This window comes from Canis lupus, chromosome 12, assembly GCF_011100685.1.
Source record: "Canis lupus familiaris isolate Mischka breed German Shepherd chromosome 12, alternate assembly UU_Cfam_GSD_1.0, whole genome shotgun sequence".
NCBI classification, from domain to species: Eukaryota; Metazoa; Chordata; class Mammalia; order Carnivora; family Canidae; genus Canis; species Canis lupus.
Window position 1 is genome coordinate 13,200,875 of NC_049233.1, and position 17,232 is coordinate 13,218,106.

Sequence of the window (17,232 nt, forward strand, 5' to 3'; positions counted from 1 at the left end):
GACTCACCTCTTCTTCCATTGTGAGTTATTCTTGCCTTGACCAGCCAGACCACATGGATAGAAGTCCTGGAGAAGCCCACTACTTCCATTTGGCTGGAACAGCTCCTCAAGAGGACTTGGGTGTGACCTTGGCCAAGACTCCCTCCATACCAGGCCTGTCCCTTCACCTGCCCTAACCTGAGAGTGGGACTAGATCGGAGCTTCCACGTTGGATTTATAAACCATTTCGCCTTCTGATAAGTATTGAAATCCCATAACTTCTCCTGCCATCAAAGGATACTCTGAATGGCTTCACTTAAGACTGATACTTACTGCAGAAGGGGAGAAGAGTGGGGAGATGGGGTAACTGGGTGACGGGCACTAAGGAGGGCACTTGATGGAAGGAGCACTGGGTGTTCTACTATAGGTTGGCAGATTGAATTAAAATAAAATATTTTTAAAAAGAACGATACTTACTTTACATACATTGTTTTGTTTAACTCTGTAGATAGAGTCTATCTAGGCACAGGCCTGCTAGCCAAGAAGATTTTGGAGAGCTGGTCTTTCTGTCTCCTAATTTGTGAAGACAGTAGAGAGTCTTTCATTCTTCCAGTAGGATGTCTAATAAGTATTAGTGAAAGGACAGATGTCCTTCCTTCATCCTGTGCCCTGCTTCCTAGAGAAATATGCAGAAGGAGACCAGGGGAATGGAAGGAGCACTGGGAGATGTGACTCCAGGCAGAGAAGAGCCCCAGAAGCTTATGCCCCCAGGACCTATGCTGGGAGAAGCCAGCTGTGGAAGGCCTGGCTGTCACAAGAGAACTCCGCATAGGATCTGAGGCCTGCTAGCTTCCTGTCTTCTCTCCCATTCTGGGACTCATGGGGCCAGAATGAGCAGAGAGGGCCTGAAACCCCATGTTAGAGGCCAAGAGAGGGAAGAGGCAGAACTCTAGGTGAGGGAACTAAAGGCCAAAGATACCAGGAAGCCACAGAGCAAGAAAAGAGGGCCTCCCACAGCCCTGTGGACTCCTTCTGGGAAAGAAGATAAGGCTTAACCTTGAAGTCAAGACTTGGGTACATTTTGAGACTCCTTGTTCGAGCTTGCCTAACAGGAACAAGGCTGATACATCCGTATTTTACATCAGAGCCTGTGATTATCTTTTTCACACCACATTTTGTACTCCACACCCTACACTGGGGATTTCAATATGCCTGTGTCTCCCTCCCCCCAAATTACACAAAGTCTACAGCCGTTGACAGTCTTTGTTCTATGACCCTTGATAAGTCCTGAGTCTCCACAGCGTCATTTTCTCAAGCACATCACAGCCTTGGCATCCTCAAGGCTTCACATGCATCCAGCTCCCCTTGTCTGCATCCTTCACCCTAGAAGTCCTCCCTCAACTTCCACCTTCCACATGGACGGCAGCCTTTAATCACATAGCCTCTGTTCTTTCTGTTTCCTATGGGCCATGGCCTTTGCAGAGACCAACCAAAACCAAAGACCCCAAGCTGGATCTGTAACTCATGATCCATCTCCCTGTTGGAGCCCCTGATCTACAATTAGCATCTGCCCCTCCCCAATCCAGGGCTTCTCCACTGATGAAAATAAACTGAGTATTTGAGCAACAAAATAAATAACACAGTATTGGATTATAAACCAAACTCTAAAATAAATATCCAGGAGTCCATACTTGTATAAATAAATGACTGAATAAATAAATACATGAGGGAGAAGAGACAAATCTTCTTACAGAAAGACTCCAAATTATATGTGGATACTCCCTTCTCCGGGAGGAGGAGCTCAATCTCTCCCCTTTTGGAATAGGGACTGCAAACAGCCACTTGCTTCCAGGAAGTAGAGTGTAGAATGGGGTGGGGGTCACTTTACCATGGAGAAACCTTGGCCAGGTGATTGAGGTTGGCTACCAGTGATAGGTCATGTTGGCAGCATGTGCCCCTGGCATGGTGCCTGGAGGACTTGACCGCAATGGTTTTCTTCCAAACCCATAGCCCCAGTCTAGTCATGGGAAAACATTAGACATTAGATACATATTAAGGGGCATTCTAGAAAATACTTGGCTAGAACCCTTCACAAATGTGAAGGTCATGAGAGCAAAGAAGGACTGAGGAACTGTCATAGCCAGGAGGAGCCTATGGAGACAGGACAACTAAGTAAACGCACTGTAGGATCTATTTTTTTTTAATTTAAATTCAATCTGCCAATGTATAGTATAACACCCAGTGCTCATTCCATCAAGTGCCCTCCTTAATACCCGTCACCAAGTTACCCCATCCTCCCCCCACCTCCCCTTCTGCAGCCCTTTGTTTCCCAGAGTTAGGAGTGTCTCATGGTTTGTCTTCCTAATTTTTCTCCACTCAGTTCCCCTCCTTTCCCTTATGGTCCTCTTCACTATTTCTTATATTCTATGTATGAGTGAGACCATATGGTGATTTACCTTCTCCGATGGACTTATTTCACTCAGCATTATACCCTCCTGTTCCATTCACATCGATGTAAATGGTAGGTATTCATCCTTTCTGATGGCTGAGTGATAGTCTATTGTGTATATAGACCACAGCTTCTTTATCCATTCATCTGTTGAAGGACATCATGGTTCCTTCCACAGTTTGGCTATTGTGGACATTGCTGCTATGAACATTGGGGTGCAGGTAACCCGTCATTTCATTACATCTGTATGTTTGTGATAAATACCCAGTAGTGTAATTAGTGGGTCGTAGGGTAGTTCTATCTTTAAGTTCTTGAGGAACTGCTGTAGTGTCTTGGCTTGGATCTTGGAACTGAAAATGGACATTAGTAAAAAAAAAAAAATCTGATGAAATCTGGAGTTTAGTTCATCCAAATGTACCGGTATTTCTTGGTCTTGACCATTGTACCACGGAAATGTAAGATGATAACATTAGGAGAAACACACTGGGTGGGGGGGAGGACTAAGGGAGCACTCTACTATTTTATAACTTCTTTTGTAAATCTAAAATTATTCCAAAATAAAAGGTTTCTTTAACAAGATGAGCTGGGCTAAAGTAGATGCTTCTTTCTTTGTATACACGTGCTTTAATTCACAATTAATGTAGAAATATAATCTCATTACATAGAATTCAAACAGAAGCTTACAGAACAAAACAATGAAAAGTCTCCCTTCTGGCCCCTACCCCTGCCTTCGACTGCCTGCTTATAGTGTCAGTTACGGCTCAAACCTGGGAACTGCTCGCCTGTGCCAGGCGCTGCCCAAAATGCTCTTCCTCTACTGAGTGGTTGAACTTAATCTCCAAAACTATTTCTATCCTTTGGGGTAGGCCCCACTAGTCCCGCTTTAAACAGAGAAACTGAGGCATATGGAGATTAAAGATGTTGGCCAGGGTAGGTGATAAGGACTAGAGACAGGTGAGCAAGTGCCCACATCCATGCTGTAACCACATAGAGAGGAGATGGCACTCCCACTATTTGCACACAACCCTTGGATGTACAAACACAGACACACACACACACACACAGATGCCCCTTTTTGTTGGGACTAACACCCATGTTGTTGGCAACCTGCTTTTTATTCAAATTGTCCTCAGTATGCCAGTTCCAGTTCCTTCCATGGTTCCCAGCACCATCTTCCCTAATTGCTCTGTGCCACTGCTTTTCAATCAGGGGCAATTTTGTACCCTCTCTCCCCCAGGGACATTTGACAAAGTCTGCAGTCATTTTAAGTTGTCACAAATGGGTATGGGTGCTACTGGCATATGGTAGGTAGACACCAGGGATGCTGCTAAACATACTGTAATACATAAGACAGCCCCCAAATTATTATTTTGGTCCAGAATCATCCGGCTCCAAATATCAATGGTACTGCGGTGGAAAAAAACCTGGCCATATGGTGTTCTGTGGAAAACCAGAAGATCCTAAGACCCTTCCAGCTCCAATATGCCTGATGGATGTACTCCTGTCAGGTCCAGCACTTCCCAGCTCTCTCTGCCTGGTCCTATACCATCCCTTTCTGCGTGGGCTCACCTCTCAGCTCTCTTCACAGAACATGGGCACTTCTCAAAACCACACTGTGTGGCAGCTCTTGCAAGGCACCTCACTTTTCTCACCTGAATTGCCGGCTCTGGGGGAACAGTCACGGGGTCCGCTTTTGTATCACCCACGGGGCCCAGCGTTCAATGTATAGAAAGAGAATAGGACAATATGTCTCTCCTGTTCCTAAAGGAGTCTCACTATTCCAGGCAATATTTCATCCCACGACCTCCCAGCCCCAACTGCACAGTAGAATTACCTGGGAGCTCTAAGTAAATACAAATGTCCGAGCCCCCCTTCCCAGACACCAGTTGAATCACAGTGTCTTGGGATGATCTCTCACATCCAGGTTTTTGAAAAGTTTCCTCAGTGATTCTAATGTACAGCCTGGGAAGAGAGCCACCGGGTTGGTGAATGACCACTGCGGCGTTATCACAGACATCTGAGCTGGAATCTTGCAGTTCTGAAGATAACGCCTGGTGATAAATTTGTGTCAAAGAAGGGGTCACATCAAGTTTCTGTTCTCTAATCCAGGGCTTTGCAAACTGTTTTGTGCTCATGAATTACCTGGGATCGTGTTAAGTGCAGACTTGGACTTAGTAGGTCTGCGGTAGGGCCCAAGACCTTTCTTTTCTTTTCTTTTCTTTTCTTTTCTTTTCTTTTCTTTTCTTTTCTTTTCTTTTCTTTTCTTTTCTTTTCTTTTCTTTTCTTTTCTTTCTTTTCTTTTCTTTTCTTTTTTTCTTTTCTTTCTTTTCTTTTCTTTCTTCTTTTTTTAAGATCTTATTTATTTATTCACGAGACACACACACACAGAGAGGCAGAGACATAGGCAGAAGGAGAAGCAGGCTTCCTGCAGGGGAGCCTGATGTAGGACTTGATCCCAGGACCCTGGGGTCATGCCCTGAGCCAAAGGCAGATGCTCAACCCCTGAGCCACCCAGGCGTCCCCAGGACCCTGCATTTCTAACAACCCCAGGGGATGCTGATGCTGCTGATCTGGGGACCACACTCGGAGTAGCAAGGCTTTACATGCCCTTTCAGCAGCTAGGGGTCTTCAGGTTGCTCCCCAAACTTAGGCTCTGGCATCTTTGTTCATTCTTTGGCCCGTCACCCAGTCACCCTCTCAGAAAACTCACCTCGAGTGCAGTTGAACTGAAAGAAAAGCTCTGGGGAGAAATGACAAACGTTTACTGGGAGTTAGAAAATAAAGCCAAGGAATAAAGCAGGAATGTGACAATTCCTAAAGCTTAAAACAAAAAAACCCAAAGCCAAAACCAAAAAAATCCCCCAAAACCCCAAATCCAAAGCAACTCCACCAGGAACTTTGGGACCTCTTCTAGTTTTAACAGCCTCGACTCAACGTCCATTAGAATGTCAGCTAAGATCCATCAAGAGCGCAATTTCCTCCCGCAGACCAGGGACCTCGCTTTTTGCTGTTCTAGCTGCACTCTGTTCTCCATCAGTGGGATTTACGCATATGGAACCGAGTGTGGAATTGGGCCCATTACACTTAACTTCCTATATCTGACATATTTAATACCTACTTTTCAAATAAATGAAATCCCTGTTTAGTGCTGCCTGGGAAAGGTGCAGTTGGTTAAGGGAATTTTCACGGGCAATTCTCTCTATACGAGGTGGTTCCGTCAGACCCAGCAGCCTCTTGAAGAGTGTGTGGTGACCAGAGTCTCCCAGAAACTGGGGGTCGAAGTTATAGGATAATGAAACGACATTTATAAGACACAGGCAAATGTGGTTTTTAAAAGTCTCCCTAAAAGAAGAGCTGCTTTATGTCAGAATTACAGTCACTTACACTTAGAAATGTAAGTCTCAGAATTGGGGTGAAGAAGCCTCCAGAAGGCACCAGATCTATGCACCTGCCTTTATTATGTGCTACTCCAGAGAGGTTCTTGGGTCCTGAGTTTGTAAAGTCTAAGAGTGGAATCACAAATGGGCCCAGTTTTGATGGATCCTCTAGGTGCTCATGAATGTTCCGAGCTGACCATCAATGACTTAACTTGGGGGACTGGGAAGTGGGTGGCCAAGGCTAGAGGTCAACACTCGCTTACACTCCACACTTACCAACCAGCTGCCTGGCCAGCAGGTGTCGAGGCAGACATAGCACCGGGTGGGTACCTGGGCTGGGCCTGTGCTGGCGCTCCAGAAACGGGAGCTTCTGAGAAGAAGAGCGAGGCAACTCTGCCTCCTGCCCCCACCCGGAGGACTTTGTTTGCATAAGGTCTCTTGGTTCGGGGCTGATGGGGAAAGTGACATGTGTACAAGTCAAGGGGTATCGAGGAAGAGAGAAAAATATGATAATGGAGGAGATGTTGTGTGTTTCCTAGTCTTGATGGAGAGAAGCTGAGAAGCTCTGTTCAAGACCTGTTCTGGGAGCTTCCAGGGTCCAAGCACTGCTGCTTCTCAACACAGGGACAGGATGGTGGGGGCAGGGTCAGCCATTCTCCCCTTTCATTTACTAAACCCGACCTTCTGGCCAGAGTCACCATCCTGCAGTTGTAGAGGGTATGTCACAGCAAAGCCTGTCTTTACCCCGAGCCTCTGGGTTTGGGGTCCTGGAAATGGCCCGGTAGGGGTGTGCAGGGGACACTGTGCTTGCAGGATTTGATTCTTGGCTTTCTAGTATTCCCTTTTGGCCACTGACCTCAGTCCAGCACAGAAGAGGCCCCAAGAGCAAAACACTTAGCAAAGCAAAATGAGAACCTGGAGAAAAATCCATGGTTGTGATGTTTGCAGCTGTCAATGTCCTCAAGCTTCAGATCAAGTTCAGGGCTCGGCTCACTTGTCACCCAGGCTGGTTCTCCTGCCCTCCCGCCAGGTTCCAGCGGGCCAGACCACCTGCACACCAGTATTTAGGCCGTGTTGGTCCTTGCCTTGTTCCCGGGGCTGCGGCTGCTGCCGGAGCCATCTGAGCAGCTCCCGACAGAAGACAGATGGATGCGGAGCTCCTCTCTGCCCCCAGCCCCGCCCCCATCGCGGCCGACACAATAACAAACAGCCCTGTAAAAAGCACTTACATTTATGAACTGTTTATAAATTTACCGACATTGATTTATGACCCTTGGCTGGACCTGACTTTAGACTCTTTAGGGGTATTTCTTTCTTTCTTCCTTTCTTTTTGGGATTTTTTTTAAAGTGTTAATGTTATGGTTCACATTCTTAATATAGCCACACGCCAGGAACTATGCAGAAGACAGCTGGGAGCCCAACCAATGACCCATGGGCAGGAACTGAGACTTGATTTATGCCGGGCACTGGGGCTGCCGGAGAAAACTGCTTCTGATTGGCTCAGGGACAGGCTGTCGCCCCAGATGAGCCCTAAGAGGCCAGCTAGGCTGTGAGGGGCAGTTGGGAGAAGCAGGAAGAAGGCAAAGTGGATTTAGGACCGTGTGGACCTCGTCGCTTGCTAGATGCATGACCTTGAGCGAGTGGTTTGATCCCCCTGAGCCCCAATTTCCTCATCTATGTCACGGGGACAGTAATACTGACCTCAGATGGTCATTTCAAGAGTACGTGAAGCAACACTTGTCACCTACCTGACTGTGCCTCGCCTGGAAAGGTGCTCGGTAAACAGGGATAGGGATTACGGGGTGTAAACAGATCTGTTTGGGGGAACACTGGGCTCTGGAGAACATTCCAAAGGAAGTTTAGTCAACGGTGACTTGCCTTATTACTTATTAACCAGTCTCGCTGCAAGTTTGGACGGAAGTGTGCTGCTGGTTTCTTCAATGGCAGTGTGACCCAGTCACTGTGCTGAGTAGCAGTCGGCCCCTGGGGACGTCCTGCCAGCCACATACAGACTCGGATGGGTTTGGGGAAAAATGAGAACAAAGAAAGTCCTTCAACCCCCCCCAACTGCTCTGCCCATTCCTATGCACACCAGGAAAAGCAAATACTATTTTCACTGTGTCATCACACCTTAATTATTACCTGTGGCGTCATCTATGTCCCCCGGGTCTGCTAAGAAGACAAAGCACTCACAGGAATCGAACACCTTGAGTCGTCAGGATTGTGGCAGAACTTCTCTCATTTCAAATCTCACATAACCCTCTGAGATGGGTATTGTGCTCCTTCTTTTACAGATTAAGAAACTGAGGCAGAGAGATGAAAGTAATTTGCCCGTGATCACACGGCTGGTAAGTAGCTAAGACTCCTAACTTAGCCATTACCCCCAAATCTCCTCTCTCTCTCTCTCTGAATAGAACTAAATACCGACTGAGAGTCTCTGAGAGCTCCCTGTGACGTGTGAAAACCAGCCCAGAACACCGCATGTCCTTCAGATCAGGAAATGTCCCAAGTTAGCTTGTGCCCGCTCAGCTGCTGTAATGGAGACAAGACCCCACCTTTCACCACAGAGCCTTCCTGGGCCTAAAAAAAGAGCAGGAAAAACAAAGGCAAAAGCAAAAACCTGCGCCCTTTCCAGGCCAGAACCCACGGGCAGTGACCCTCTTGGGCACCAGGTGGCGCCCGAGTCAGGCCGAACGGGGGTAGTTCCAGGCGGGCCCGACCTCGGAGGGGAGCAGTGTCCACAGCCGGTCAGAGTGGGTGAAGGTGAATGCCAGAGAAAGAGGGGTGTCCCGGCTCTGGCTCAGGTAGGCTGGCGCTCTGGTGATCGATGACGTGAGGACGCCCTATCTCAACACTAAGCCACCTGGGCCAAGCTCCTGCTGTCATCGAGGCAGAGCGATGGACAGAGGCTGTGGCCACCGGGCCGGCCAGGCAGGCTGGAGGGACAGAACTTGGAAGGTGTGCAGGGGAGGACTCCTGTATCTGAGAGGCCCTTTTCCCAGCGTCCCCTCAAAGAGGCGCCCCTCGAGCCTTCCCAGCTCCGGGTGGCCCTCTGTGGGTACCAGCAGATGTATGTGGTTACATCGCAGGAGTCCTCAGACCTCAAGCTTCTAATAGCTGTTGAGAGAGGGAAGGAGAAGGCTCTCTGACGCAGCAGCTGCCCCTCTGAAGCGGGCCCTTCTACCCACGCATGACCCCGTCCCCTCTCCCATCGCCCACCGAGCCTTGAGGTGATACAATGTGGTAGAGTGTGGTACAGCGTTAGAGTGAAAACATGGACATTTGGAGTCCAGGGGATGCGAACAAGCCAGAAACCTTAGCAACATAGCCCAGGGGACAAAGGGATCACTTGGTGTGTCAGCGTCACTCTGGAAACCTCTTCAAACCTACTGGGACCCTCGCAGTCCTTCCGCACATCCCAGTTTTTCTCATACATCATCGAAAGTAGTTTAGAAAACTCAATATTCAACATGGTATTTCCCCAAATAGCTTGTCTAAGGCAGACATGGGACAGAACTCTGTCAGGCTAACTGTTTTGGGCACTGGGTTGGATGGTAAGGTCATCCATGGTGCCTCTCATCTCCCTAAGGGCTGGGGGCTGTTGGGAAGGGGAGATGGTTCTCTTCTGCCCATGGAGCGCCCACAAGGACAGGCCCCCTGCCACCTAGGCTCCCAGCCTGGAGACCCTTGTGATCCTCTCCACCTGTGCGTTGTGGCTTCCAGAGGCAAAATCTGCTAGTTTCGTAGACAGAGACTGAGCTCACCCAACAACTCATTAATTACATGCCAAGGGAAGGAAAGGAAGAAACAGCTGACAAAAAATGTTCATTCAAAGTTAATTGCTGCCCATAGTCCTACTAATTGAAGTAGCTCAGTTGGTTTGCACTCATGTACCTGTGTTGTGTTTAAAATGGGTTATTGCACAGTGTAAAGTAAGCCACATCACAACCTAACAGTCTGGAAAATCTTGGTGTAATAAACAAAGCTGGCTTTGAGTTACTCAGGAGAAACATGCATTCGCCTGTGCCCACTGAGACACACACATGCATGCACACAAGTGCACACACACATGCACACGCACACAGTCCCATACACACACATGCTGGCGCCCAAAGCACCAGGATCTCAGACCTTCTGTTCATGTCGTTTCCTCCATAGTTCAAGTTAAACACAGTCTCAGTCTCTCGCTCTCTCTCTTCCTCTCCCTTTCTCTTATTAAATTTATTTTTAACAGCACCTTAGAAAAAATAAACACACCCCTCTGTGCCACTCTTATGCCAGGTGCAGCCAGGGGCAAATTTTTACAGCTGAATTACATGACCTGAAAAATACGGAGTACATAATGAGGACATTGAGAGACACCCATCCATAGCGCCGGGCCAGCGGCTGGTGTAATAACATTCCTGGAGAGAGCAGTAGCCCGAGCAGCAGCAGAGTCAGGGCTGGGGCCCTGACTCAGCATGAGGAATTGTATATATCTTGGAACTCGTTCCCGAACCTAAACATGATTGCTAAGAAAGGGATAACAGTGCGAGTGGCCACGGCTCTCCAGCCTGGCTCACACACCGCCGCGGGTGGGTTTGCACGCGAGGCTGCAGGGAGTCCCACCGGAGCCGGCTGTGCCCAGGACAGGGATGCAGAGGCCTGGGAAGTGGCCAGCTCTGCAATGGCCTGGACGCAGCAATGGGGCGACACTTGGCCCTCTGCAAGTTCCCTCGGAAGGTGTCATGGACCTCTGAAGTCTCAAGAGCCCCTGCACTGTAACAGCTAACTGGTATCCCGTTATCTGGAGCTTGGGGTACAGCCCCTCGAACACTGCCGGCTGGGACCACGGCAAGAGCCAGGAGGGGTGGCAAAGCTGGAGAGCTGTGGCAATCACAGCAACAAAGATGCTTCTAGAGAGTGGCTCATCCGAGATACCTTTTTCCTTTTGGGGTAATATTCACATCGCGAGAAACGAACCATTAATCATTTTAAAGTGTGCGATTCAGAGGCATTTAGCATGTTCACGACGTTGTGCAACCACCACCTCTGTCTAGTTCTAAGATGTTTCCATCACCCCAAAAGGAAACTTCTTTCCCATTAACTGGTCACAATCTTCCCCCACCCCTACCGCTGCCCCACTGCCCCCCAGCTCCTGGCAATTTCCAGTTCGCTTTCCTTCTCTTTGGATTTACTTATTCTGGATGTTTCATACAAATGGAATCACATACTAAGAAGCTTTTTATGTAAGATACAGATTTTAAAACCTTTCATTGATATCCATATGCATGCGGCATACCGGTTTGAATGTTCACAAACAGACCACACCCAAGTAACCACCACCCAAATGAAACAATAGAACGTGACTAGCTCCTGGAAGCCCCTCGTATTACCTCCCAGTCCTGCTGCTCAGAGAGAACCAGTTTCCTGACTTCTGTGTCATGGATTACTTTTACTTGTTTTTGTTCTGCTTGTGGCTTGTCCATCTTCATTGCTGTGTACTATTCTGTTGGGTGACTCTACCATCCTTTATGTGTCCATTCAACTGTCGAGGGACATTCGGGTGGCTGCCAGCTTCTGAGCTATGCATTTTTATTTTTATTTTTTTTTTATTTTTAAAATATTTTATTTATTTATTTGACAGAGAAAGAGCACAAGCAGGGGAAGCAGCGGGCAGAGGGAGAGGGGGAAGCAGGCTCCCAGTTGAGCAAAGAGCCCGATGCGGGGCTCAACCCCAGAACCCTGGGATCATGTCCTGAGCCGAAGGCAGATGCTCAACCGACTGAGCCACCCAGTTGCACCAACCCCCTGTCCCCACTAACTATGTATTTTTAACTGACATTCAAGTCCAACAAATGTGTTGAGTGGATTTCTCAGACAGAGCAGATTAAAAGCATCAAAATAGAAGGAATGGGTACTACTGGGTGAGGGGGTTGGATTGAACAGCTCCTGAGATTTTCCTGGCTCAGACACATAGTGATTTGAGGCACAGTGAGGGAAAGCAGAGCAGAAGCTAAGCATCTCTGAGTGTACTCTTCCTGAATAAACTGGGGACCTTTCTGGGTGAAGGGTCATGGAGTCAGGAAAGCCTTGACCAGTTTCTAAGATTCAGAGTCACCTGTCCTTTGCCCCCTATTTTGGACCCCAAGTGGACAGCTGCTTCCTCTGCCCACAAGGACATGCCTCAAAGCCAACCTGACTGTCCCTTCCTCTGTAATCTGTGCTGTGCAAAGGGAGAAGTCCTGCCTGGGTAATCGGCCATCTGGGGGCTGCCTAAGCCAGATTGTTAGGGCACCAGGCTCGCCCAGGGCTCACACTCCTGGACCCTGGTAAGCTCCAGCTTGGACCAAAACCTGGCCACTGTGGAGAGAGGACATGCCTTGAGTCTGGTGTCCCAGAGACCTTAGCCGACTTAGGAGAAAGACACAGGAAACCTCTAATACACCGCTGTACAGTTTGGCTGAGGCAAATTCTCCAATTACCCCTCTTTCGAAATCAATAACACAGCAAAATGTATTTCCCTTTCCATATGTTGATTGTACCTTTTCCTGTTACACAGTCTATCCCGCTCTCCACATAGCCGAAGCAGGCTTTGTCATCCGTAGATTCAGCCTTGGCTGGCCCCACACATTTCTGAAAGGACAGTTTGGGGCAGCCCCTTTGAAAACAAACAAAAGATCCAGGTAAGAGAAATGTAAGCAGGCTGACATCCAGATGTCTTGCCTCCTGTTTTTATGCAGTTAAGATCAGGGCATTCCCCATGCTTTCAAATGAAAGTTCCATTCTCTGTGTTAAGCACAACCTGTGTCGGGGAAAAGCTCACCCACCAGGAAACTTCCAGATATTCCCTTTGTGGGGAGAAATGATGCCTTTGAATGTAGATTTCTCAAGCTTCATTTCCTGTCCCATCATGGCTTCTGTGAGAACCTTCACTGCCTAATATCCCTGCGGACCTTCCATCACTGGGGTTTAGGAATGGGACTCCTAGCAAAGTGGAGACAGAGAAGGAGCTCACTTGTCACCTCTGAGAGCAGAGAGAGAGAGAGAGAGTCCAGAGCAGGGGCCTGATTTCTGGGTGACCTTGGCTCTTCTTGCTGTTTTTGTCTATTCTGCTCATCCTTCAAGGTTCAACTCAAGTCTCCACTTGCTGAAGAAACCTGTTCCGACCCGCCCCTCCCTCCCTCCTTGTCACCAACTCCCTCAGCCTGGCCCTGGGTGTGGCACTGTGGTTTGTCCTTCTTTTATAACTTCCCCTCCCTATCAAACTACAAGCCCCTTGAGCTGTGGGAGGAGAGGGTCCATACATTCTGCCTATACCCCAGCTCCCATCAGCACTGGGCAAGTGGCAGGGTCTCCATGATGTTGGGCTGCTAATATCAACAGTATGAAGTCACTGTGTACCTGGGATTTTTCTCTGTTCATGTGTTCTCCATCAGGGCTTTTTTAAAACTCAGATTTCTGGGGAATTGAAGGTGAGAGATGATACGTAGGGTTGAGGCAAGCATCTGTTTCCTCTGATGGATTGTGGGTGCCTGGAATCCCCTGTTGAGTGGACCAAGAGTTGGCTGGGCTCGGTGGGGAAGGGTGCTTACATCAGTTACCGATGTCTGCCGTGGGCACAGAGCAGCAAGGAGTAGCAAGTGTGCCACAAATTTGCCATGCTTGATCTCATCCAACTGCTTCGTCTTACAGTGGAAGAGACTGAGGTGCAGAGAGGGGAAGTGACTGTATCCAAGGAAAATCAATTTCCTAAAAGGACTTTGCGCTCCGGGCGATGAGCTAACACATTGGCACCATTCATATGCGGCTGTTGTGAACACGGTCTCCATAAGACCATCTTCCGCTTCCTTTGAGGTGGTGGATTTTGACACGGGAAGACATATTAGGGAAAGGCATGAGTCAGATCTTCTGAAGCCGCTAAAGAGCATATTAAGCCATCGACAGCTTTTTCTGATTTTTGGTTTCTTACAGTAGTTGAAGTGATTTTTTTCTTCTTTTTAATGTAAACAGACTTTCCCCTCCATAGCCAGCCAAGTCCCCCCTGGTGAATCTGTGAAAGTATGGTGGCTTTTATGACTTCACAACCGAAAAAGTTGAAAAAAGCAACTGGATGTCATAAGAATTTGTGCTGCTTTTTCTGAGATCAATCCCCAGGGTTTTAGCTGGGACTTTGCTCCGTTCATTCCTTGAAATTGGCCATGCTCTGTCGCGTTGCTTAGGGTCGGCTTAGCGTTGACTTCATTCTGAATTATTTTCCTGTCAGTTGCCCCTGTAGACAGTGAACTTCTCAAGGGCGGGGACCACGACTTAACATCACCATGCACCCTGCCTCCCTCCCGCCTAGCAGACTACCTTAAACACTGCTCACTCACTAGTTCATTCATTCATGTATGCCCACATGTGAAAACCATTTGTCCTCCCAGAACTCATTATGAAGGGAACTGCTTGGGCAAGCTGGGTCATGCAGTCTTGACTATTAAAATTCTCATTGAGCGAAGACTCATCCCAATGTGACTTTTCTTTGCATGGCTTGATGCCTTCTAGGGTGGTGAATATACTGACACAGGGTTCCAGAGGGGTCTGATGAAAGGACAGGTTTGGGACTGCTGGGGAGAAGTTGACAGCTGTCTCCTGAGGAGAAAAAAATATTTCCAGCTTTGGAATCTTATCCACTACTTCCTTTCCTTTAATTCTTTTTCTTCCCTTTTACATATTTTTCTTTGTGAAAAATTTTAAACATAGGCAGAAGGGCACAATGCACCCCGTGACCCCACCACATATTATCTTTTTTTTTTTTTTAAGATTTTATTTATTCATTTGACAGAGAGGGAGCACAAGCAGGGGGAGCTATAGGTAGACGGGGAGGGAGAAGCAGGCTTCCCGCTGAGCAGGGAGCCTGACACAAGGCTCCATCCCACTACCCTGGGATCATGACCTAAGCCAAAGGCAGATGCTTATCTTACTGAATCACCCAGGTGCCCCTTGATTATCTTTAACTCATGCCCAGTTTTGTTCCATCTTTGTTTACTCTCTGTCCCTGATGCTGGCATATTTTGAAGTGAAGCCCAGAATCATATTGTTTCATTCATATGTTTCAACACATATGGCCAAAAGATAAGATAAGGAATTTTTTTTAAAGATACTCATAATGCCATTACACATCTAAAAGCCTTAATAACATCAGCTATACAGCTCTGTGATTGTCTTGTGAGTGTTCCTTTTCTGTGTTTAAACAGTTACAACTTTACTTGTTAGGTTCAGGATCCAAATAAAGTCCATGTGTTGTGCCTGGTCAAAATGCTTCTGAAGCCTCTTTTAATTTATAGCGGTAGTTCTTATCTAGGGCCAATTTTGCTCCCTTGGGGCACTTGGCAATGTCTTGGAGACATGTCTGTGGTTGTCGCACGTGGAGACGGGTGCCACTGGTGTTAAGTGGGCGGAGGCCAGGGATGCCCTTAAACATCCTGCACTGCACCAGACTATCCTCATGATGAAGAATAATCCACCCTTCATATCAAGAAGATTGACATTGAGAAACCAAGACCTAGAGCTTCCACCTCTCTTTTTCTTGCAGGTTCTTTGTTGAGGAAAACAGAGTTGTAGGGCACCTGGGTGGCTCAGCGGTTAGGCGTCTGCCTTCGGTTCAGGGTGTGATCCCGGGAACCTGGGGTCGAGTCCTGCATCAGGCTTTCTGTGGGGAGCCTGCTTCTCCCTCTGCATGTGTCGCTGCCTTTCTGTGTCTCTCATGAATAAATAAGTAAAATCTTAAAAAAAAAAAAAAAAAAAAGAAAGAAAGAAACCAAAGTTGTGAGGGCCCTGCAGAGGTCCCCTAGCCTGGACGGTGCTCTTGCTACCTTTGTGATGGATTCAGTCTCTGCATGCTAACCTTCCTGTTACTTGGTGGTTCCATCTCCCCACATTACCTCAAAGTCTTTCCAGTGCCAGGGAGTCCCACACACATAGGCATTTTCCCCAATGGGCACACCTTCTGCCTTTAGCTGGGTCCTTGTGTCGCTGGAGGACCTGCCTCCTGGTGCAGTGCATGCAGGCGGGAAATGCAGCATGAGCCTTACTGTCACAGAAGAGGCATTTCTGGAGGGCACAGACTCTCCTGGTGGCCCCAGTTGGCCTCCCCGGGCAAACTTCTCCCAAGAGGGCTAGTCATCCTCCAGCTTAAGCAAAATATGTATCCTTCTGTGGTTTTGAAGTTGACGCTGAGAAACTTGACATTTACAATGATGCAAGCTTTCAAAGCAGGTTCCAGGAATTAAAGTTATTCTTAATCAAATTAGCCCTTGAAATGATCCGGAAGCTCTGGTTTCTAGCAGCTGGCATATGGTCCATCCACATTCCCAAATCGGCATGAGGTATTTCACACACATCCCGGCAGTGTCCCCCATCACTTGTCCAAAGGCCATATTCCTGCCTCCCCAAAGCCTTAGGACAAAGCCACAGACAAAGGTAGGGAACAAGACTCCTGCATGGTGAGGAAAACAGCTCAGGGCTCTGCGATTTAATTTGTACGACAGGCGAGGACTTGCCCAATAAATGTGCATAAAGTAAGACATGGAGTCAACAGTGAGAGGTGAGAATTGACAACAGAAGAACAAACAGAAGGAGTATTAAAAAACACCAATGGAAAAAAAAAAAAAACACCAATGGTCTGGGCCTATTTAGGGTGGAGATAAATAGCGTTACTCATGTAGCCCTCGGGTTGGAATTACCACTGCCATCCTCAGTCTTGAGGACACTAAGACATAATATCAAGAAAAGAAGGAAGGTGGAGCCTATGTGATTAGGGGCTGACTGCTCATTGCTGGCTGCCCTGGGTGCTGGGGAACAAGAGGGAGAAAGCACCCAGCACTCCAGAGGTTCAGGTGGGCACACAGATGGGTTTTGGTGAGTGGGTGGGGATAGATTCCATGAATGAGGGAACCCAGTGCAGGTCCCTCATACGTCTGGGAAAGATTCCAGGAGAAGCTCTGCAGAAGGACAGCTGAGTAGAAGGGGGACAAAAGGACCTGGCTGCTTTCATCTGCAGGAAGCATCAGGATCTGGAGCAGGGCACAGTGGGGAGGGGTAGGCGGGAGAGGCAGGGCCAGCTGTGATGCTCTGCACAGCTAACCAAGCATTCACAACTGTTCTCAGAGCAAGCCAGGGAGAGACATAGTGTGATTTACATTTTGGAAAGGTGATTCTGGCTGAAAGCATCGGGGTGAGGTAAAGAGAGGGGCAAAACCAGATTTCCTCAGTGGTTGGCAATAAAGCTAGGGAGGGTGTGCATGAAGGCAGTGGAGATGGAAGGAGATGACAGGATCATCTCATTTAACCCTCCCCGCACCCCCAGAGGTCAGAATCATCGCTCTTTGTGAGGAGGCCGGCTCTTGGCACTGTCAAGGTCATAGTAAGTAATGCCATCTGGATCTGAACCCAGCTCTGACTTCC